The sequence below is a fragment of the Lepisosteus platostomus genome, chromosome 5 (assembly GCF_059453375.1).
Source record: "Lepisosteus platostomus isolate fLepPlt1 chromosome 5, fLepPlt1.hap1, whole genome shotgun sequence".
NCBI lineage: Eukaryota > Metazoa > Chordata > Actinopteri > Semionotiformes > Lepisosteidae > Lepisosteus > Lepisosteus platostomus.
The window spans coordinates 13502910-13526500 of NC_142615.1; the positions used below are offsets into that span (position 1 = coordinate 13502910).

At 41.4% G+C, this 23591-nt stretch overlaps 6 non-coding genes across 6 annotated transcripts; all 6 read right to left on the bottom strand.

Moving 5' to 3' along the window:
• Positions 1–5117: 5117 nt before the first annotated feature.
• On the bottom strand, positions 5118–5190 carry trnak-uuu (transfer RNA lysine (anticodon UUU)). Its single transcript has one exon. It is a non-coding gene; the product is annotated as a tRNA-Lys (tRNA).
• A 3230-nt stretch (positions 5191–8420) lies between these two features.
• Positions 8421–8502, bottom strand: trnal-uag (transfer RNA leucine (anticodon UAG)). Its single transcript has one exon. It is a non-coding gene; the product is annotated as a tRNA-Leu (tRNA).
• Positions 8503–13642: 5140 nt separating this feature from the next.
• LOC148663755 (U7 small nuclear RNA) lies at positions 13643–13698 on the bottom strand. Its single transcript, XR_015938941.1, has one exon. It is a non-coding gene; the product is annotated as a U7 small nuclear RNA (small nuclear RNA).
• A 3387-nt stretch (positions 13699–17085) lies between these two features.
• Positions 17086–17158, bottom strand: trnad-auc (transfer RNA aspartic acid (anticodon AUC)). The gene has a single exon. It is a non-coding gene; the product is annotated as a tRNA-Asp (tRNA).
• A 109-nt stretch (positions 17159–17267) lies between these two features.
• On the bottom strand, positions 17268–17340 carry trnaf-gaa (transfer RNA phenylalanine (anticodon GAA)). The gene has a single exon. It is a non-coding gene; the product is annotated as a tRNA-Phe (tRNA).
• Positions 17341–18538: 1198 nt separating this feature from the next.
• On the bottom strand, positions 18539–18611 carry trnav-cac (transfer RNA valine (anticodon CAC)). Its single transcript has one exon. It is a non-coding gene; the product is annotated as a tRNA-Val (tRNA).
• Positions 18612–23591: the final 4980 nt, after the last annotated feature.

A 23591-nucleotide genomic window follows, 5' to 3' on the forward strand; every position in this document is an offset into this window, starting at 1 on the left:
GCTTCGTGGTTTATTGAGCTTTTGATCAACGTCTGAGTGAAAAAGATTCGCTATTTTAACTCTTTCGTTAAAGTACACAAAAAGCACCTTCCTTCAAGCCAGATACGAACCAGTGACAGAAAGATTCGTAACTGTTCCTACTTCAATCCTCCACCCTACCACCTGAGCTATTAGGCACTTCTTTCGGGCATATGCTGCCGAATATAGTGAAATGTTTCGGGTGATTTAGATCACAGTTTGACATCAAGTTTTTAACTTGTTTCCTTAGTCTTGTTTACCTTGAATTTAAGCCACAAATCAGGTTTCTACAGTATGAACTTCCGGAGATATTACAAAATGTTTGATGGGGCATCAATCATTCCAGGCAGATATTGACACCTTTTTTTCTCGAGGGATCATATTAAACATTTCATTAGGATCGAGAGGAGGATCAACATGAGACACAAAACTGTTTCTTTTTGTCTTTATTAGAAAGTAGCGTTTGTGCTATATTAATAATATTTTCGTGGAAATATAGAAGTTGTAATTTTTAAAACTCATATTTGAATCAAAATGTGGTTTTGAGTTAAATATTAGCGTGTTCAAGTAATTAGTTTGTGTTTGTCATTACTATATATATATATATTGCCATGTTACCAGAATTTGTAGCTTTAATACTTGTGTTTTTTATGATGATTAGCCATTTGCTTATTACAATATTGTATACAATGTATAATTTGAACTACATATTTTTCAGGTGTGAATAATTGTATATTTTAAGAATAAATTTCTAAAACAAATCATTGACTTTATTTACTAGTTTCTACACCTATAAAATCTATCTTTGATGTATCTTTGGTGTCTATGAGTGTGTGTCTATGAGTATGCTTAGTGTCTATTTGTTTCTGTGAATGCATGACTGAGAACATGTCTGTTAGTGTGTAGTTTTATATTTGTAAGTGTATGTGTGGGTATGTCTGTCAGTGTGTGTATTGTCTATGTGAGTATTAATGATGATAGCATTACTGATAGTTTTAGTTTTAATGCTAGTATTTATGTAATATTAGTGATACTTATAGTGTTAGGGTCAGAGTATTAACACTTATCATCATGTTAGTTTTCATGAGAGTATTACTGTTATTATAAGTATTATTAGTCTAGTAGTAGTTTTTGTCAGTGTTAGTAACAATGATAGTGTAAGTTTTGGTGATAGTGTTACTGTTGTAATATTAGCAGTATCTGCATTAGTGTTAGTTATAGTGTATCTGTACCTAAGAGTGTATGCGGTGTCTATTTGCGTATATAGTGTCTATTTGTGTATCTGTGAGTCTGTGAGTGTATATATGTGAGTGTGTGAGTGTCTTATTGTGTGTATAAATGTGTGATGTGTCTGTGAGTGTAAATGTGTGTGAGAGTGTAGGTATATATCTATCAGTGTATGTGTAGGTGGGCTTGGGTTCCACTGGTGTGTCTGACAGAAGTGACCCATCACCAGGTGTTGAGTTCCAGAGCCGCTTGCAAATAAAAACACTTTCTAGAGTCCTGACCAATGTCCAGAGAGCTGTGTCCTCTGTTTTTATCAGTATTAGTAATAATGACAGAAGTAATTACCACTCAAATGATTAACCAAAACAGACATCAGAAAATATCGCCTTTGCAATGATGTCACTCCTATTCTTCATGAATTTTCTTTAATGACTGGACATTTCTGTGTCTGAGTGCCTGCTGCGAATAGTGTGACAAGCAATTTCTTTCCAATATTTTCTAGTTCAGTTATTTATCGCATATGAAATTTTATTCTCAAAAAGAATATTTTACCTGCAAAGTCACAGTGAAACTACTACGGCGAATGAACTTTTTATGGGTGGAAAACGTTCAAAGGACTTAATGCTCTAGTAAAGGCTTGAACACACAACCTCATTATACCTCCACTGTGTACAGCTACATGCATACCACACACTGACCAACTGTGCCACTGGACCTCTGTTACTTGGAAGTGTTAATCTACAGATAAATTAAACAAATGGCATTTATAGCTCTAAAGAGGTTAACATAGACGTCTGTAACAGATCTTTTCAGTTCATTGCTGTTCCTCTGACTTGGTGAGCCTGTTGAATTTTAAAAGTGTTTTGCCTGCCTCTCAGGTCTGTGTACCAGTCCATTAAGAGCCGCACTATCACTGTCGTGTGTGGTCCTACACAACTACACAGCTATCTACTGGAGTTGTCTTCTGTCCGTTGCAGTTGAGAACAGATTTAATACGGAGCTGCGCAGAAATTTCTGTGGCAAATATCGCTGTAGAACTAGCCTGTGCACAACAACGAAGAGAAAAAGAAATACCACAGGGTTGCCCATAAGAGGGAAAAATAGAAATCAATTGTTCAAACAATTACAACACTCGTCCTCTTACAGTGGTCTCATGTTATTTTTCTTGCCATAAGAACAGTGGGATTGTTCAACTGTATTGTTCCCCAAATGGTTGAATAATAATAATAATGATAATAATACTGGTGGTAGCTGATCGCTCTTGTCCGTGGCCGAGTGACCTGTGCGAATAAAGTATGTTGATTTATTCTCCACAAGGCATCACTTTAGCAATTCAAAGAGCGTGGGTTTTAACCCATTCAGTGCTTATTTCAACTAATGCCATGTTCCTTTTTCTAGGTCTTCAAATAGTTTACAATGTAGAGGTATCTTTAGTAATAAGAAAAAGATGCACCTTGGAGATCCATCTCACAAAAGCAAAGACTTCTTAAAGTGCACTTAAGAGCTGTAGAACCTGAAGGAGTTCTCTCTCCTAGATATTAAACATGCAGATAATGAAATCAGTGATTTTCGATTTCTGCAACCTTCCAATAAATACATCTAAAATATGTAACAAACACATTGTGTGGCTCCAGTGGCGCAGTTGGTCAGTACTCAGTACATAGTGGAGTCATGCTGAAGTTGTGAGTTCAAGCCTGTGGCAGTTTTGCCTGTGATTTCAGCTGCAGAAACTTTCTGTTGGATTTAGGTCGGTTCTTCTGTTACTTTTTCCGCTCAATGGAGCTTTATTAATGCAGGCACACCTGCTTCCTCTGCATTTTATTTTATCACTGCTCACAAACCAACATACTGCAGACACTTCTGATACTGTCACTGCTTGTGGGCCACGTGTTCCTACAGTCAGCCTACTATACCATGTTCATGCACATCTAGAAATATTACTACTGTAGTACAGGAGCGAAAGATGAAACGAAAGCACACCCAGTTTAAAAAGGCACATCTGTCAACTGCTGAACTTCACAAGGATGGGATTCACACCCACAGAGCACAATAGATTAGTAGTCCATCGCCTTACCACTCCACCACCTCATCCCAGAAGTTAGCCTCCTGACATGAGTTAGTGCTCAAGATGGTCGTCTTTCCTCTACTCAAGGATCATTTTCCTCTTCCACCTGCAATTTCACCATTTTCCTTGAAGATGTCAAACATAAAAAGCATATTGAGCTCCTTGGACTTGAAATTACCAGATAAAAGCCATTTCTCATCACTTGCTCAGCGAGCAGGCTCAGCGCACACAGAACACAGGTATCTCAGAGCGGTCTGTCTAAGAGGCTGTAAAAGGAGAGTGCTCCGTTGGTGCTGTGGCTTAGCTGGTTAATGTGCATGTCTAGTAAATAAGCTTCTGGGTTCAAATCACCACAGTGCTTTTCTTCCTCTCTTGCCATGCAGAGTTGGTCATTGTGGACAGCAACAGGTGTCTGCCTTAACTTTAATGGAAGTGTTCATTTCTGGAACAACTTTTTTAAAAACAAAGTCTAGAAACATTACTGCTCTAGTACAAGAGCGAAAGACTAAACGAAATCGCACCCACTTTGAAAAAATCACGTTTGACAAACCATAGGATGACAAGAATGGGATTCTTTGGTTGTTTGAGTACATAAATCAAAGACACTGCGTTCAGCATATTCACATCAGGCACTCGGACAGAGATAAACCCAGAGACATTCTTCTCACATTTTAATCTGTAACTGCAGGATTCAACAAATTGTTAATTATCTCAACTTCACTTACAATTTTTAAACAATTTACAAAGCTCACAGTGTTTGACATTTGGTTCCGGCTCACATCAGTTGCTTGGAATATCATTGTAATATTTAATTTGCTTTCCCGTCACACCACTTTTATTAATAATGAAGTTTATCAATACACGTTTGTTTAAAACATGTCATTTATTATTGATACAGTTTCATTCTGTCTTTATTAGGAGCTGTATCACAGCTAATGCATGTAAAGCTTTAAGTATGTGATAGTGAGAGTTCAGTTATCCCAGGGTGTGAGGAGAACTGAAATTTAGTAAATACATATTTTAATAGAGTGTAAATCTTCAAAGTGTTCTGTCACTTCAAAAGCAAATTACAGGAGCAGGGATTGAATCCACATAGACATTTGCTTATTGAGCTTAAGTCCAACACCTTAACCACTCAGCCATCCCTAAAAACAGTTCCAGCTATCTATTACACAGTTCATTGAATATAATTGTTCATTGAATATATTAATTTAATATATTTGTTATATTTTTGAATGGAATGGGACTGTACACTGGTGGTTCCCAGGGGAAAACAGGGTTATTGACCCATTGGGTATTCTGAGAATAAATTGGGTGGGTGAATGTAACCGTGTGGTAAAGTAAAACAGTCTTCTTAGATGAAGCCCTTCAGATGCAGCCCCTGAAAGTGTATAAGACTTAAAATTTATAGTACTGCTGACACACATGGAGCCTCTACATCAGACCGAAATAGTGATGTGTTCGCTTAATTGTGCTGAGGATCTCCTCATGAATCTGTCTCATTCATCAGTGGAAATAGAAGCCGTCACTGTAAACTTGGACGTGATGTTCCACAGTGTGCCTTTCCTCTTGTTGTATTCAAGAGTACTCACTGTGTGAGCTCCTCACTGCGTTTCCTTTTCTTTTCCTGTGATTATCTACATGGAGTGTGGTGACAAGATAGTCTTGAACATTTTCGGTTCGTGAAAGGAAACACTAAAGAAAATACAAGTGATTAACTTTTGAAATATCGACAGTACAGCTAGAAGAGTGGAAGATAAAATACGATTTATAATTAAATTCACAATACACTTAAGGAAAACACAAACGCCCGAACAGGGACTTGAACCCTGGACCCTCAGATTAAAAGTCTGATGCTCTACCAACTGAGCTACCCGGGCTCTAGATGGTGAATGACACTGTCGTGATCCTCGCAAGTCACATGTCTCTTCTTGTGCCGACGCGCAGTCATACAGTACCTGACCCGTCTGGAAGGTCAACTGACAGACTTTATCCAGAAGCGACGGCACCACTCCCAGTAGAATGAGTGAGAAATACAGCATGACATGGGGAGGTAAGGGGCTCCCACAATTCATCTTTCCTCACATCAATGATTTTTTCAATAGCATTTTGACCTTTTTTCACATTCAGATTTTTTCCCATTTAATAATATCTTTTAATCAACAACATTAAGAACGAAAACAAATGGAACATTTTTTGGAACAACAATTAAAAAAAACTTTCAATGCCTTGGTTGTATGTCTGCACACCCTTTATAAAGGGAGTTGTAACTATGCTGAAATTTAAAGAGCATTTCTGTAGAGAAAAAACATTTTTTTATGCCTTGATGTTAAGCTCAGGGAGCCTGCCTTTTAGAAATTCTATCTCTAAACACCTTGCGCAGCCTCCAGAGAGACTAACAAATATTGTTTTGAGAAATTGGCTCACACACCGAAAGGCACTAACGTTTCTCTTCGTTAAAGTATGTCAGTAACTGTTTAACCCAAAATGTTTGTAATTGTGAATTTGTTAAAATTCAATAAATAGTCTATCAGCAGCAAGAAATTATTATGAAAGTAATTTTTTTTTATATCATAAACTGTAAGACACGAAGAGAGTTTACAGGTCGTATCCTTTGCTTTGTCTTTTAAATTAATTGTGTTCGGACTGTTGTGTTTCTTGAATTTCTTGCAATCATCAAATGTCGTTGTTTGGTCCATCAGTTTTTTTCTCGGTTGTACAATGGAATTCGCGCAGTTTTCAGCTCAGTGCGGAGTCCAGAGGGAGGACTTGCTCACTGAATGATCTCTCAAGAAATCCCGGGTGAGATTCAAAAGGTGTCTTCTTCAACAGCCACGACACGTCTGAAGACCTCTGGATTTCCTGAATATGACATAAAATTAGTTCAAATCATTTGGTAGTTAACAGAACTAAATGCCTTAGAAGTACATTTGAAACAGCAGAGCAACACCGTAGCACTTCGAGTTTGCCTGAGTTTAATTGTGTGAACTTGGCTCTCTATGAACATGAGCAAAGAGTTCACATTCAACAGAAGAGTGCAATGTGAGCACAGTAATATAAAGCACCTGGAGATGCTAGGACCTCATACATGCGAAGCATGCGCTCTACCACTGAGGTATATCCCCGACAGACTTATTAACGGAACTGAGATGTGCTGATGCTCTCTGAACACAATCCACCACTAACGAAGGATGCCTGCAGTTTCCCACTTTTGTGTTTCCTCTACTACAGAGTAAATTCATAGGAATGAAGAAATAAGGAAGGAAAAATAACCGCATCGAAGCTTCCAGAGATTGGTTAAAATGAATCCGTTATTTTTATATCCAGTCACACGGGCGACGATGATTGATTTATCGACGGGGAGTGCTTTTTTACCTCCTCACTCGACTACCTTGATTAAACTACGCATAGAACAACAGCAGTACAGATGATTTTCATGGACCGACTTGTTTTGTACAACTCGAGTGATGAAGTCCTGTCTGCAAATATTGTAGAAGGAATGGTAACAGGAAGGATCATGTTATTTAATATGTCCTTTGGAGATGCCTTGTCAACGCACACAGGCGTTAGAGCAGGACAAATAATTGATAGTGGTGTTTGTAAACAATCATGAAACATGTTATTTCTAAACCAGGAAGAAAGGAGCAGACTTAAACTTTAAGAGACAGAAACAACACCTTATCACAGCTAACATTAATTAAAATGACATCACAATAAAAGAACGGAGCCTTGAGTGAATCAAATTAGTTTTCATTGGACGTCTGTCTCTTCATAACTTTGTAGGTGAGAGGGAGGATTGCGGAAATGTGTCGGTGTTTCTCAGAAGTGCGTTGGTGGTATAGGTGCCTTCTAAATTATTGAGCCGGGTTTGAATCCCGGTAAGTGCATCCCCAAATCTTTTCAAGAAAATCTGTGATCCGGTAACATATCTTTTGAAACTAGCATTCAAGGTAGGATACGTGTTCTTAAATACCAAAAAACTCTATAAGGAAAAAGCAGATCTCTGTACACAAGACAGCAGTGCGATCTTAGAATTCCTGTGTTGTTGACGGATTCAGACTACTTCTCAGAGGTCTTTGCTCACCAAATAACTTTGCAGCTGAGGAAGAGCACCCCGGAAAATACCAAACACAACCAGCGAGTGTGTTGGTTGCTCTTGCTCTTAATGCAAGGAGCTGTTTTTTTTTAATCATTATTAACCAAAAACAGCAGCACAGGTAGGTCGCATTTGTGATTATGTCACTTCTCTGCTTCAGCAAGGTCAATAAAAGACTCTGAAAGTAGTAAAGCAAAACTGAACTCAAAATCATATTAGGAATTCTGAGCGAAATATCCATACAGGTAATCCAATAAGAATGTTGAAAAATTTGAATATCATCTCTCTATATATTTCGCTGCTTTTTACCAGGAGTAAAACTATTGGATTGAAGGAATGCTAACCGCTGGGTTAAAATGTATAGTTGTTATTTGGAGAAATCTGTAAACTCGTGATCTTATATGTTTTAAAAGACAGCACAGGAAAAAACGACAGTGCTGATTATTTTCCGGAGGCGGAGCACTGATGACCTATCCGAGCTAATTGATAAAGCTCACCCAGTGGATACTCTAGCAGAACGTCAAAGAACATTCACCTCTGTATCCAAAGAAACCACAGGAACAACATCAGGAAGCACAATCAATTCCCCTTTTAAATCTTTCCTGTAAGGTATGCTATGTGAATTCATGAAGTTAATCCTCTGATCTCTTTTGATCACGAACAAAGTACTTCTAATGGAGCGCTATGTTCAAAGATTTAATAAGCTTTACCCCTGCCAACGATTCGGCGTGAAGAATTAAAAGTTTCACAGACAAAATCAGCTCACCACCATAGCCAATATTAAAATTACTTGCCGGTACACTATCATGTGCACTGCCTCAAAAGTGATCTCGGCAGATGTTGTTCCCTACATAAAGCTGAACGTGCCAAAGAGAATTTCTGTTGAGAAAACAAAATATTTTTTCTGCCTTGATGTTAAGCCTGTCTTTTAGAAAGTCTATCTCTAAACACCTCCCGCAGCCTAACAAAAAGCGCTTTTACTGATCGTATTGCAGGTCTTAAAACACTAACATTTGGCAGCGGTGGGATTCGAACCCACGCCCCCAGAGAGACTGGAGCCTAAATCCAGCGCCTTAGACCGCTCGGCCACGCTACCTTCCTCCCTGCCTATCTTCCTCACATTCCTGGCTTGGAAAATGCCGGGGGCTTCAGCTCTTGTCGTCGGATCTAATGATATCATGACATGTGGAGGTGACTGCACCTTCATCTTCCGAGATGCTTTCAATAGCACAAACGCTACTTTCACCGGCACAAACATAGCAATAACGAAGGAGGTGGGTTTCATCCTTTGTGCTGTTCGTAGGGGCGCAACTCTACGTCGATCTACTGACTTGAAGAGCAAAAATCAAAATCCTCTGCTGCTACTATTGCTTTTTTCATAGTTTCTTCAAATCCTTCATTTGAACGTCGATTTTGAAGGATATTGATGATAATACCACATAAATTGTGGTTTTCTTGTGATCGCCAATTTTATTCAAATATCAGCCTTTTTTACGGTTCCTTGCGTGTTTCACAAGGTATAATAGCCCCCCTCGCATCCTCAGCTAACATATTTTAAAATTACAATAGCTTATACAGCATGCATGTTTACATTTATATTAAAATTAAAGTAAATATACAAGAATACATACAGTACTAACCCAATAATTCTTGTCAGGTTCTCCAACAAATCTGCGTTATTTTAACATGTTTCAGCTGAGGGTGCAAAAAGAGTATAAATGAATTTTCCCGCCAGCCATTCAAAGACCAAATTCCATGAGTGGACATTATTTTCTCAGAAGTTGCCGGCATTGGACTTTGCCGGTGGTATTGAATTATGTCCAAACTGTTGTAGTAGTTCCTTCTTGAAATTCGACACGTGCAAAGCACTCGTAATATCATAGGTGTTAAAGTTCGCTGAGTCTATTCGAGTCATGGTGTGTATCCCTGCCTATCATTGGGAGACAGGTAGCTTTTTTACACTCAGATTCCAATCTTCAATGCTTTGTGTGAGAGCTTACATAACTTTCATTTTCTCACATTTTCTGACGACTGTTCCAAAGGGGCACCCTGTCAATTCCGAATACTTTTCAAAAATCTGCCTGCATGTTTGATTATTGTCATTTCATTTAAAAAAAGTTCAATATTGATCATAACTAAAGAAAATAATGATCATGAACAAAAAAGGGATAAAGATGCGAGTCAATCTTGAATCACAGCTGGGTGACACGGGCTTCTGTTCTGATATGGTTGTATGAGAAACAGGAGGAATCGCCAATCTCCTATAGAACATGAGTTGAACCAGGAGTGAGACATTTCGTATACTCGTGCATATGTCAACGCCTGACCTACATCGTAAAACTAACATTAAGTTGTCAGAGACATTCATTTATATACAAACAAGAGACAGACCAAGTAATAATTCTACATTAGTTCAGGTGGGTAAACCTGAACTAACTAACTAATAAACCTATTAATAATTCTACATTAACGTGTCCTACACTGATCAGACTAATTGACATGGTCTGATTCAGAGCCTGTGCAGTTCGTGCTAATTACAACAACGACAGTTCTGAACCCTCATCACCGAACTGAGCACAAGTTCAGCTGTTCTCCAGTTTTGTTACGCATGGTTTTTAATTGCAATTGAGTTCAGAGCTGGAGCTGATCTCCAGACAGTACAGTGTTTTGGGTAAGTTGTCGACGCAGGAGGCTGCAGACAACTTACCCAAAGTGTTTTCTATAGCTTTCAGGTGCAGTTCATTTATATAAAAGAATGTAAGTGGTATAAACTCAGCAAGCCAGATGGCAGTCGAACCTATAATTTTCTGACACGAGGCCTAACGCGTTATTCATTACGCCACTGACCCTGCTATTATAGTGTTAAAAAAAACGCGTTTTCTACGTCTGTTTAAAAATCACTAAAAAAGACAAAGGGCTTGTGTGTTGCGCTAAAATCCCGCATCATACATTTGTCACATCCTTCATACTATACTTCTCTCTTGTATTAGTAAAGCATTTTGATTTAAACTGAACAATATATTGTAACGCAACAAGGGCTCAGGCGGGCGCCGTCGCCGCATTAGGTCGGCCCCCAATCGTCGGGGGCTCGAACCCGGGAGTCCCATGTCTCTCTGCAGCGACCCAGCCCGGTGCGCTAAAGAGAGGTCTCCCCACAACCCACGGGCTGTGGTCCTGCTATCACAGGGAAGGGCAGTGACGTCACCTGCTCAGGTACACCGGCTCTTACACAGTGCCTGTCGGCCTGAGCGTTACACTATGAAAGGTTTCATCTATACACTTACACATAATAAGTATACGAATAAATACTCGGAAGAAGCCGCAGCTCAGGTATTAGAGAGATTTAAAATCGGATCGGAGGATTTAGAGTCCAGACTGCAAACCAACAGCTGACACAGGTCTTTTATAGAACCGTTTTGATTTCCTCTACTTTGTCCCCGTGACGTCATTGTCCTGCTCGCAGCCGAGCCCGACACACGTCTGGTTTCTGTCGCTGGGCGCTCACCCTGCGGTCCATGCGGGTCCTGATACCCCAGTACAATGACGGGGACGCTAAACTGTAAACAGGTGCCGTCCTTCGGCTGAGACGTAAAACCAAGGTCTTGGCTCTCTGTGATCATTCAGGAGAATGGTGGTGGTGGCGGGGAGTCCCCATTACCAGTAAAGCGCATTGAGTGGAGTATCCAGAACAGCGCTATATAAGTGTAAGCAATAATGATTATTATTATTATGTAAAATGCAATAAAAAATAAAACAAAATATCAAACTTTGATTCAAAATAGATTAATATAAAACTGTTAAAGCTAATGCTTTTTTCAGGGCTATATCGCGACTGAAAGTTAGAGAGGGTATACCAGCGGGTGCCTTCATATCGTGAGCGTCAGTCTCGCCCGTAGCTGCGAGAAGGTTAAAAGCGCACAAGTGATTTGTCTTTCGTCAAAGTAACTGCTGGAGCAGTAAGATGCAGAGCACAATCCAGCAGCTGTAGACGATGTTCGGGGAAGAGCTAATTCTGTTTTCAGCACAGGGAGTGAGAATGAGCTCAGTCCGGCTCCCAGCAGAATCCATCCTGGTTTGGTTACAGTGCGTCTGAGGCTCTTTGGATCGTAACGTAAAAAAAAACAATTGCTCACATCGTGTGACTTCCACGACAGGAAGGAAAGATATCACTTAAAAAAATCAGAACTGAAGATTTGGATCCGGGGCCTCATACTTATAAAATTATTAAAATAATAGTTATCAAAATATCAGATTGTGTTTCTGCAAAATTTCGTGCACAGTACGCCATTTTTATCTAAAACAGTCACAACGAGGGCTTTACACGCAGTCTGGGGTATTTTCCCCTTTTATATTTTTGCCACTTTATATCGAACCTGTTATACTCCCAGAAGTGCACAGTAGCTTGTACTTTTCACCGCTGGTATAAACAGATGTGTGCCGTGTTTGCCTTTGTAAGCATTTGTTTAAAAAATAAGTTCACAATACGATAAAAACACAGAAAGCACAAACTTTATAATACAACGATACAAAATCAATACCAAATCATTATGCCAATTAAGTAACTATCCTTTGAAAACAGAGAACACCTTTATATCTACAAAAAACTTGACATTTGTATGTATTTTTGAATTACAAAACAGACAGTGTAGTCCCTTAATTCAAAGATCAGATCTTGGCAAAAAAAAGACAATCAGACGTGGGCTGAATTCGGAACAGGAGCCTTTGCTTAGTCGATTATTGAGCTTTTGATCAATGTCTGAATAAAACAGATTCGTTTTTTTAACTCTTTGATTAAATTACATGAAAAGCACCTTCCTTCGAGCCGGAATCAAACCAGCGACCTAAGGATTCCCTGTTGACTCCACTACACTCCTCCACTCTACCAACTGAGCTATCGAAGAGATGCTGTGGCATTGCTTTCTGGCACATACTGCCCAATGAAGTAAAATGTGAAACGGGATTTAAATCCCACTTCGACATCAAGTTTCCAACTCGTTTCCTTAGTCTCATTTACCTTGAATTTAAGCCACGAACCAGGATTTTACTGTATAAACTTCCAGGGATATTACAAAATGTTTGATGTGGCATCAATCATTCCAGGCGGAAATTGATTCCTTTTTTTTCTCGAGGGATCATATTAAACATTTGATAAGTATCGAGAGGAGGATCACCAGTAGACACAAAACAAACAGTTTCTTTCTGTCTTTATTAGAAAGTAGCGTTTGTGCTACATTAATAATATTTTCAAATAAATAAAGAAGTTGTAAATTTTAAAAATTTTTATTTGAATCGAAATGTGGTTTTGAGTTAAATATTAGCGTGTTCATGTAAATAGTTTGTGTTTGTCATTAATATATATATATTGCCATGTTACTAGAATTTGTAACTGAAGTTTACTAGTTGTGTTTTTTATAATGATTAGACATTTGAATACAATATTGTATATAATGTATAATTTGAACTACATATTGTTAAGGTGTGAATAATTGTATATTTTAATAATACATTTCTAAAACAAATCATTAGCTTTATTTACTAGTTTCCACACCTATAAAAATCTTTCTTTGATGTATAATAGAAATCAAAGAAAGATGTCTATTATACATCAAAGATGAGCAGTGTGTGTCGTGTTCACAGCTGATAACTAGAAGATTTCTGGAAGAGGCAAAGGAGGAAAGGGACTCGGGAAAGGAGGCGCTAAGCGTCACCATAAGGTTCTCCGTGACAACATCCAGGGAATCACCAAACCCGCCATCCGCAGCCTGGCTCGCCATTAGGGAGTGAAGCGGATCTCCAGGCTGAACTACGAGGAGACCCGCGGGGTGCTGAAGGTGTTCCTGGAGAACGTCACCTACACAGAGCACGCCAAGCACGGCAAGAGGAAGACCGTCACTGCCATGGACGTGGTGTACGCGCTGAAGCGCCAGGGCCGCACCCTGTACGGCTTCGGAGGCTAAACAGGAGCGGAGCTTCACTACCGGACCCCGACGTATAAACCCAAGTGACCCAGTGACATTTGTCACTGCTGAGGTTGCTTTATGGGTCTATTTTCTATACTGTGCTGATCAATTGGAAATCAAATTGCAAAAAAGACCCGTTCCCACACCTAAGGTCAAATATTAGGAATCAAAACTGCTCAAGATTTCCAAGTGCAAGATCTTTTTATTCATAGAAGACCCTATTTATGTTGTATGAGAAATATTAATATTAATACAGAATCTTTTTTCACCAAATAAATGGGCTTCCTGACTTCAGAAAGCCTTCTAGACAAATACTAAAAGAGCAAAAATTCAATTTGGTAAATGAAATGAAAACAAATACCCTACCAAACAGGCAGGACAGGCCATTCAGGATGATAATACAAAACCATTTATAATTCAACAAATAAAACCTGTCAACTGGTAATCACCACTTATCATAAAAAATAAGTAGCAATACACAGTAGGGGACTCTTGGGTGCAAGTTAAATCCATGCAAGAAGGGGGTTTAGTGTTATATTTCCAAATCAGATATGCAAATGAGAGATCTGGTCCAGCCAATCTCAAAGCTCCCTTGGTCTGGAATGGAGCTGCTCCCCTCTTCTAGTTATTCACACTGGAGTTAGGTTACATATTAGCACATTTCATCTAACAGTTGCTCCAGAAACAAAAACGTAAACAAATGACCTGGAATGTGACCACACCTATGAGAATGTAGTTCAACAGATAAATTGTAAACCTTGTCATAAGATGTTTTTTGTTCTACAAAATATACTTTATTCTGCAAAAAAAACATCTCAAAAGGAACATCTCACACATATTAACACTCCATGTAATAAATAACAACGGCGGAACGGAGATTGATTGCATTGGTGAAGGAGGTTTCCCTCGGCACCGCATCCGTCGCACTTTTTGGCTGCCCGGCAGGTTTTTGCCAGGTGCCCCTCTTTGTTACAGTTGTGACATCTGACGATGTCACACGTGTTCTCCTTGTGGCCGGACTGTCTGCACTTCTTGCAGAAATCCGGCATCCTGGGGTAGTAAAGGTACCCCCTGTCGGCTCCGATGTTGAAGCGGGCCGGGGGGTGCTGGAAACCGTCGACGCCCTCTAGGTCCTCTTTCAGGAGGACTCGGTACTGGCGTTTGCCGTACCAGACGCCACAACTGTCCCTGATCTCCATCGGTTTGCCCACCACAGTTACATACCTCCCTAGGAACGCTGTTACCAGTTCCATTGGTACGTAGGGGTTGTATGTGAGGACTGTGATGGTCCTCTGGTTTGTCTTCCTCATAGGCTCCGGCCTGAAATCAGAGAAACCGGGGTGCTTACCTTTTTCTCTGATCATTTTCGTTGCCTTTTCATATAATAATAATAATAATAATTGCTTACACTTATATAGCGCTTTTCTGGACACTCCCCTCAAAGCGCTTTACAGGTAATGGGGACTCCCCTCCACCACCAGCAATGTGCAGCATCCACCTGGATGATGCGACGGCAGCCATAGTGCGCCAGAACGCTCACCACACATCAGCTATCAGTGGGGAGGAGAGCAGAGTAATGTAGCCAATTCATAGAAGGGGATTATTAGGAGGCCATGATTGGTAAGGGCCAATTGGAAATTCGGCCAGGACACCGGGGTTACACCCCTATATGAGGTGACCGTGGCCATGTAGGCCTCCATGTATCTCTCTGCCTTGTTGTCTTGCAGGCAGTAGAGATCTCCGGCCACCAACTGCAGGATCCCTCTCAGGAAGGTAATGAAAAAGGATTTCGCAGTTGGCATCGTCTCTGTTTTCTTGGTCCAGTGGAACCGGATCAGTGTCTTCTTGTCTGCCATCTGGAAAGGAGAAAAAAGAAAAAAGGAGAGAAAGAGAGAGAGCAAGGTCCTGTGGAGAGGAGGGTTTAGCTGCTAAAGGAGCAGCGAGGGAGCCCTGGACTTTGTCCTTGTGGGCAAAGCCCAGCTAGGTGCAGGCGCAGGAGGAGAGAGAGAGAGTGCTTCCGAGTCTCGAGGAAGAAAGTAAGCACCGCGGGCAGGCCACGAGTACCTACTCCCAGCCAAGAGGCCAAGGAGGCAGAAAGAGAGAGAGAGGGAGCGGATAGCGCTTCCGAGTCTCGAGGAAGAAAGCAAGCACCGCGGGCAGGCCAAGAGTACCTACTCCCAGCCAAGAGGCCAAGGAGGTGGAGCAAGAGAAAGGGGGAGGGGAGAGGAGAGAGCTCTAGTATCCCGCTACAAGGAGAAACTATCACAGTGGCTGTCCTTGCAGTGTCTGTACGGGTCAGTAGGGGAGTGGTGGGAGGAGGTGAAGGTGAGGACAAAGGCCTTTTTCATGGCTGAGGGAAGGAAGGCTGCTGCCAGACGGAGAGGAGTGCTAGCCAGGAAACAGAGGCAGCTGCAGCGTCTCTACACGATGCTGCACAGTGGCTTCAATGTGCTTGAGGATATCACCCTTTTAAAAAAGGACATCCGGAGCATAGTCGAAGAAAGCAGTCGAGGAGTGCTGTTAAGAAGCAGAGGTCAGTTCTTGGAAGAAAATGAGAAGTGTACTCGCTTCTTTTTCAGGAAAGTGGTAGGCTCCAAGTCTGTCATGGAAAGTGTAGTTGATGAGGAGGGAAGAGAGAGTACAGAGCTGAGTGCTATCCTCTCCTGCATCGAGGCCTTCTTGTCACGGACGTCCAAAGGGACTAACCGTGGGGAGCAGGAGTGCGGAAAAAGACCCATATGCGTAGCGGCGAGACGGGAAAAAGGCCCGGGCTCATTAGTGCAAAGAGTTCAGGAATGCCGTATAGAAACCTATGCCCTCAGGGAGCGGACGTGGGGCGCCCTGGTGCTAGGCGGGTCTCAGGACATCCGAACGTCAATGCTGAGCGAGGACAGAGTGCAAGACCCGGAAATATATAGCCCGAGGGAAAGAGAGGGACAGGAAGGACAGCAGACCAGAAACTAGGGACAGGACAGAGAAGCTCTACAGAGGTAAAGGATGAAGAAATTCATTTTTTTACCTCAAAGCTAGAAAACGTTTTGAGTGTAGAAGATAGGGAAGTACTTGAGGGGGATTTGACAGTAGAAGAGCTGAGAGGCTATGGAGAGCTTACAGAAGGGGAAAACAACGGGTGCTGACAGGCTCCCTAAAGGGGCGTCTGCTTTTACTACTTGCACGAATGAAGGCAAAAAAAAGTCAATCGATGTGAACGAACGGCGCTTTACAGAAGAGTACTGCCTGACTGGATCGTTGATGAACGACAGAGGCCACTCCGACCTCTTCTCGGTTTTCTTCAATTACTTACTAAGCATCTTCTTCACATTCGCCCATGCAGGGGAAGCCATTTACACCAAAGCAAACGCAGGAAAGTGCAATTCAAGCAGAGACCAAGAGGGACTTGTTTACACCAAGAGTGGTCGGAGAATGGAACAATGCGCCCAGCCCTGTTGCTGGAGCCGATTCTTGATGAGCTCTTGGGCTCACTAAGAGGCCCCCGCTGGATGCTAATCTTTCTGTTGTTCTTGCAGGTCCTGCGCTGCTTTTGAGCCGACAGAGCTCGTCCTGGTCTGTCGGCACAGCCCAATTGCAAATGATCGGCTCCGCGTACAGAAGGAACGTGCGTTTGGTACAAGAGTGCACGAAGGCACCGGAAATACATTGGGAACAAATGACCGGTCGCTCAAGACCTCTGTGAAGTACAGGAGTGTGCAAAACGAGGCTGTTTCCGCCCGGTCTCGAACCGGGGACCTTTCGCATGATAAGCGAACGTGATAGCCGCTTCACTACGGAAACCTGCAGGGATCGCTGCTGGTGTCTCGCTTGCGTTTCGGGCTGAGAAAGGGACGCGTCACTTTAGGCAGGGGGCGCTGGAGAGAGGAACAAAGGGCGCGATGAAACAAAATGCCGAAACCCGGGATTGAACCAGGGACCTTTAGATCTTCAGTCTAACGCTCTCCCAACTGAGCTATTTCGGCTGTGCACAAAACCCACAGCCACCTGCTCCAGCCTTCCTGTGTTGTGGCATGAGCGCACCAAGAGTAGCGGGAGAGTGTTGCAGGAACGTCACTCAGAAGGAAAGCCACCCAGCTGCGCCCTCAGAGCTCTGTCCAGCGCATCTTCCTCGCATGGACTCCTGCCTGCGACGGGCAGGAAACAATTAGCAAGAACAGAACGACACCCCATGGGTGTCTCATGACCGCACCTTAGGTTGTGACACGTGCAGGTGTGAGGGGTTGCCGGGCTACTTTGGAGCAGAGCTTGGGCGGAGGGGGGGCGGGAAAGCAGACAAAGAGGTGACACCTCAAGGTCTGCACGATCACAGCTCTCCGCCGCCCCAGGCTTCCGCTCGATAAGCTACTGGACACACCCGCCCCTCCTCACACAGACCGTGGAAAAGCCCCCGAGTGGGAGGGCTCTCTCTTCCTCCCAGGAGCTCTTGGACACGACGCACAGACAGGGCGCGGGGAGCCGCCGCCTGCAAACACGGCTCCAGGCAGGACTCCACTCCGCAGGAGCTGCAGAGCAGAGGAGATGAGGGCAGCTTAGCTCCTGTGCAGAGACCTGAGCTGTTGTTGCTGTGGATGCTGTCTTTTCTGCACTCGGGGTAGGAGTGAATGTTGAGTTGCCCTTAGAAATGAAGCAGAGCACTTCAACGGCACGGGTGTGTGTGTGTGCGCCCTGGTGATTCTGGGAGACAGATCGAACCTGGGCTAAAAGAGAGGGGGCTTAGCCCTCTTCCATTTGCTAGTTCAAAGTTGTACAACCCATTTGTATCTGCTAGGCGGCGCAGTCGTCGTGCACAAAGAACGCTTTGAAAAGCGTCAAAGGCAAGTCATTCCGAGTTGGTCGTTTGTGTTTTCCGTTCAGACGCGAAATGCTGAAATGATCTCTCGGCTCCTCGGTTGTCATTTCTGCTCTGTAAAGGGATCACAGCACGCGTCGGCTTCCAGCACGCTGGGTCGGGACACGATGCCGGGGGTCGGAGAGAGCGATGTCTTCCTCGTTAGTATAGGACCTGTCACCTGTCCCCACCTGTCACGCGGGAGACTGGGGTACATCAGGACGCGCATTGAAGTGAAAGCAGGATGCGCTGTGACATGCACTGTGCAGATCCCGCCACACAGCGCTAGGCGAATCCCCAATCCCCTTTTGTGCCTGGTGACAAAAGGTGTCTGTTTCCGCCCGGTTTCGAACCGGGGACCTTTCGCGTGTGAGGCGAACGTGATAACCACTACACTACGGAAACGGTGGTAAGATGTGCCCAGCGTTGAGCTTTGCCAATGCGATTCAGCTGCTTCCAGTGCCTTTATTGGAGTGCGCTGATGGACCGTGCTCTCTCTCCAGAGACCAGCACGCCTGTCATGGACGGAGCAGGAAAGGCGGCGCCACATTCTACAGCCCTCTCCACGCAATCGACGAAATCGGGCTACTGAAGTGGAGAAAATCGCCTCTCCAGAAAGTGCAAATATCATCTTGGAGACTATAAATCCTATTGCCGAAGGTCAGCCCTGTCTACCAGAGTAACCCTCCCACAGCGATGATCAGCTCGTCTCACACGCGAGAAGTTTCGGTTGGAAACAAGCGCCCCCTCTTCTCGCACATTTTGCACGTTCGAGTAGTTTTAATGCGGCTCTTTCGTACACGGTGCTGATCTTTTGGAAAGCAGGAGGCAAAACCGAGTCAAACCCGGGCCGCCTGGGTGAAAACCAGGAACCCTAACTGCTAGACCATATGGCAACGAGCAGCTATGCTGTTCCCGGCATCATGCAAGCAAGCTACATACAGATGCAGCCATTCAAAGTGTGCGGTACAGACACATACCGCAGGTAAGATGACACGGGGTACCGCGGTGCGTGATTGGTTGACCGACAGGGGCACTCGTGATCCGTTGGTCTGTCTTAGAAAGACTTACTGTAAACGTCTTTACTGTGCCCATTGTAGATATTGAATTTTACCACTGAAGGGAAATCTTAGTAGCTGAGCTTAAAAAGAATAGGAGCATATTGTAACGCGTGTGAAGGCCATAAACGATATTAATTTTGGAACGTAAACATACAGTATATAGCTGGTCTCGGTACTTTAAAAAAAATACACACCAGTATTCCATTTCTCCCTAAACATTGTAAGCTTCGAAGTCTTAACTAACGTGATACCGGAGTCAACAAGCATACTTTTAGAATTTGATTAAAAGGGAATATAATATGGAATCGCGTATCTCAAAAATTTAATAACGGTATGATTATATCCGTGTTCTGCGGCAGGGTTGTGTAGGGCTGTTTCGCCTGCCTGTTCATGCGAGCTGTCTTGTAGCCTACTGGTCTAGGTGCGTGACTACCAACTAGCAGGTTGTGTGTTCAAATCCAGCTGGTGCTGGACTTTTCATTTTTATTTATTTATTTTTTAATCGCGTAACATAAACATATTACCGTATGCAAACTGTACTGTATACAGTATGTATATGTATATTTAATGTCTTAACTGTGCCCGTTTAATTGAATTTAAAAAAAATATTTAAAACACGAACATTAAGCTGTTTACATCTTCCGCCTGAGAACAGTCACCCGTTGCTACCCAACGCAGAACGGTGATTGGCTGACACCATCTGACACCCCTCTGATTGGAGAAAAAAGACGTGCTGGTTTGCTATACATACTGTACCAGGAAGAGGATTTCTTTCTATTCAAAACGTGTATTTTAAAAGTTTAAGAAGTAAAAACCTTACAGCGTACACAGATTTCTAAACTGATCAGGATCGTTATCTTTGTCTTATGCATAATAATGTTCACCGCTCTGTCCAGCAAATTAATAATAAACTTTATTTTATATAGCGTTTTAAACGAATAAGTAATTAGATTGCTCATAAACCTAATCACTTGCTTTTTCTTTTTATTTAGGCTCTGATTTCAACTATAGATCGTATTATTAATAACCATAATAACAACCAACCAACAAAAACAACCATATAAACATAATACCAACCAAAAACATAGATAACAACCACAATACAAAATCAAATAATCAAACCATTTTACTCTCGCAAAGTCCTCCAATTATCATTATCCCGCCCCTTATGCAAAACCAAACCTTTCTCCCATCCCAGTTTATCCTGTTTATCATAAACAAAATCCACCTCAATTTTCAACAAAATCAATACCTCAACACTCTATACTCAACAACGATAATTCACAAACAACCAGAACATGTAACTCCACATTCCTAAATAGACCTCATTTCCATAGCCCCACCCCTTATGCATAACCAACATCCCTCCCCTGTTCTCTCTCTCCGCTGGCGTTTGTAATCGTTTTTATTTTTAAATAAAGTTTAGCAAAGTCATGTATTTTTTAAATCTTAAGATTTCTATATTTATGTCTTTATTTAGTGGTTTCATTAGTGACAAAGGCTAAACTTTCTTGGAAAAATGTATTTTATGTAAACCATGTTTGCTATTAATTCATTTAGGGCTAGAATATGTTCATTGTCTTCCAATGAAAGAAGGGTTCCTTTTGCCATAGTCGGGTTGACATTAGAAGCTTGCCACACCCGGACTGTTACACCAACGCATTAGCATGTTAAAGCGATTTCATTGAGGAGCCTAGCTTTCTTAACTAGTAAGTAATGTACTTTTGGAGGGGGGGGGTGTCTTTCGCTGGAAAACTTGCCCCCTTCTACTTTGAAAATACCTGTGAAACCGGTTTAATTTGTCACAGCCAGCACTCCCGCAGAGAGGGGGGTTGTACTTGTTAATGTCTTAGCCGGAACACATCATTATATCTCATTTTGTATTTCTATAAAAAAATCGTTTGCCCAGCCTAACACTATTGTTGTTATTGTTTTTATCCTGTAAAGCGCTTTGAGCAGCACAGCTTTCTCACCAGTTAGATTACTTTTTGATACCATCCTTACACAAAGCAGAAACTTCTTGTAATTTACGATGACATACAAGTGGAAAGATTACAGATTTTAATCGTCTTTTTTCTGAACCAGGGAAAATCTGATCATGTTTATCTATAACAATAATAAAAAACTTTATTTTACATATCACCTTTAAAAGTGGCATCTCAAAGCAATACAGTAGATGGAAACCACAGATTACAAAGTAAATACCCAGACAAAAGCAAACGCGTTTTTAATAAAATGCTTTTATTCATTCAGCAGAGAGAGCGTAAAACCTGGGCATAACAGCTGTTCCTTTTTCTGATCACCCGCTCTCTGGATACACGTCTCACCTGTCCTGTTCTTTTTTTTCCTAATTTGCTGATTATGCCTTCTGCGATCCACTCCTGCCCTCACACCTAAAGAAGACTATTTTAAATTTATTTGCGCGGTCCATTGTGCAATTAACACTTGTATGTGCTGTCCTTAAGGTGATATCACATAAAGGTGATATGTAAAATAATGTTTTTTTATTGTTATAGAGAAACATGATCAGATTTTCCCCGTATCAGAAAAAAAGATCTAAAGTATACTAGTTTGTCACTAGTATACTTTTAATACAGTCTTTGCTGTGCTCTTGAGGATCCTTGTGATATTTCGAGCTCTGGTTGAATGATAAGTGTAGCAGTTTAAATAATTTTCGTAGTTAGAAATTATGAAACGCTCTGTTAAAAGCAAGGGAGTTTTTATGTCCGTTACAGTAAAAGAAAATGCCTGACAAAGCAGGGCTTGGACAGATTCCAAGTGCATTTTTGCAATTTACGTTGCACTGTGCTGCTGTAATACAGTTTAAAATAATTAAAAGTCTAAACAGTATCAGCTTTATTTATGGGTTGCAATTTAAAAAAAGTCAAAAACCGCACTCAAAATGCAATTTAGAGCTTTCTGGCAAGAGGAGACACCCAAATTAATAATGTAACATGCCACTGCATGAACAAGGTTATACTGCTATTTCCTTAGATACGCGATTACAAAAATAATTTTTATAAAATTTTTAATAAAATGCTTTTGTTCACTCATAATCTGACAATTTCAGGAAGACTAAGGAAGGACTAAGGGAATTGTCATCTGTTGTGAAAGCTCTGTGAGCTCTGTGACTTTGAGACCACTTGTTATCCCAGGTTGTTTGAATTGCCACTTTTCAAATAGAGAAAAAAGAGCTGACTGACAAGATTTAAGATGTGGCTGTCAATGTTGGATTAAAAAAAACACATTGCCCGACGTTAGTTGCATTGCTTGAAAAATAATTTTATTTCGAGAGACTGGATAAGTAATTCAAGTGTTTTTTTTTAACTTCCTGAAAAACAAATAATAATTTAACTATATGTGCAAATGTTTTATGATATGTCGCTGTTGTGAATGTCTGTGGAGTGTATCTTATTTGCCTGTCTGTCCTGGCTGTGCTCTCTCGCTTGCTCACCCTCCCCTTCTCTCTCTCTCTCAATTCAATTCAAGGTGCTTTATTAGCATGACAGATCGGTACAATCAGTGTTGGGTATTTACTTTGCTTTGAGATGCCACTTTTAAAGGTGATATATAAAATCAAGGCTTTAACTTGCTTTAACTCCGCAAGTCTGAGTTCTTGTGTCTGTCCTATCCGAACCCGAAAGTATTACAATATATATCTTTATAGCAGGTGGTGTACAACTTTTTAGTATAGATTACACTTTTCTAAAATGTATTTAAAAAATAAAAATGATTACAATCTAATCTTTCCATGTTTGATCCCAAGATCCCAAGAAAAATACATCTAAACGGGGAGAAAGCTATGCTGAAAGTTTATTAAGATACTTAGACGACAAAGATATCAATTTATGTTGCATTTGTCTGATTGTGAATCAAAAAACACATATATTTAAACCCACGTTTGCGATTTAAATCAAAACGCGATTTAAATCAATATAAATGTTTATATTGTAACGCATAGGTGACTATTCATTGTTATTAAAATGACTTAAATTCGATCATGTTGTGATATTTAGAAATATAAATTTGTTTGGTGCGAGTGAGGTTTTATTTAATCTCTGACCCAGGGAAATGTTTTATTTTTTCAAAGAAATGTTTGTTGAAAAAAAAATAATGACTCCAGCAGGATTCAAACACACGGCATGTGAGGTAGGAGTCAGGAGCCTAACCCACAGTGCCACCAGCAAGGTCACATGTGGAGTGCTGAAAAAGTACTACAGAAACATTATCAACAGACAATGTACAGCGTGTACTATTCTTGTGTTGCGGTACATGAATATAATTATATCGTTATTAATTTCTTTAGATACGCGATTCCATATTA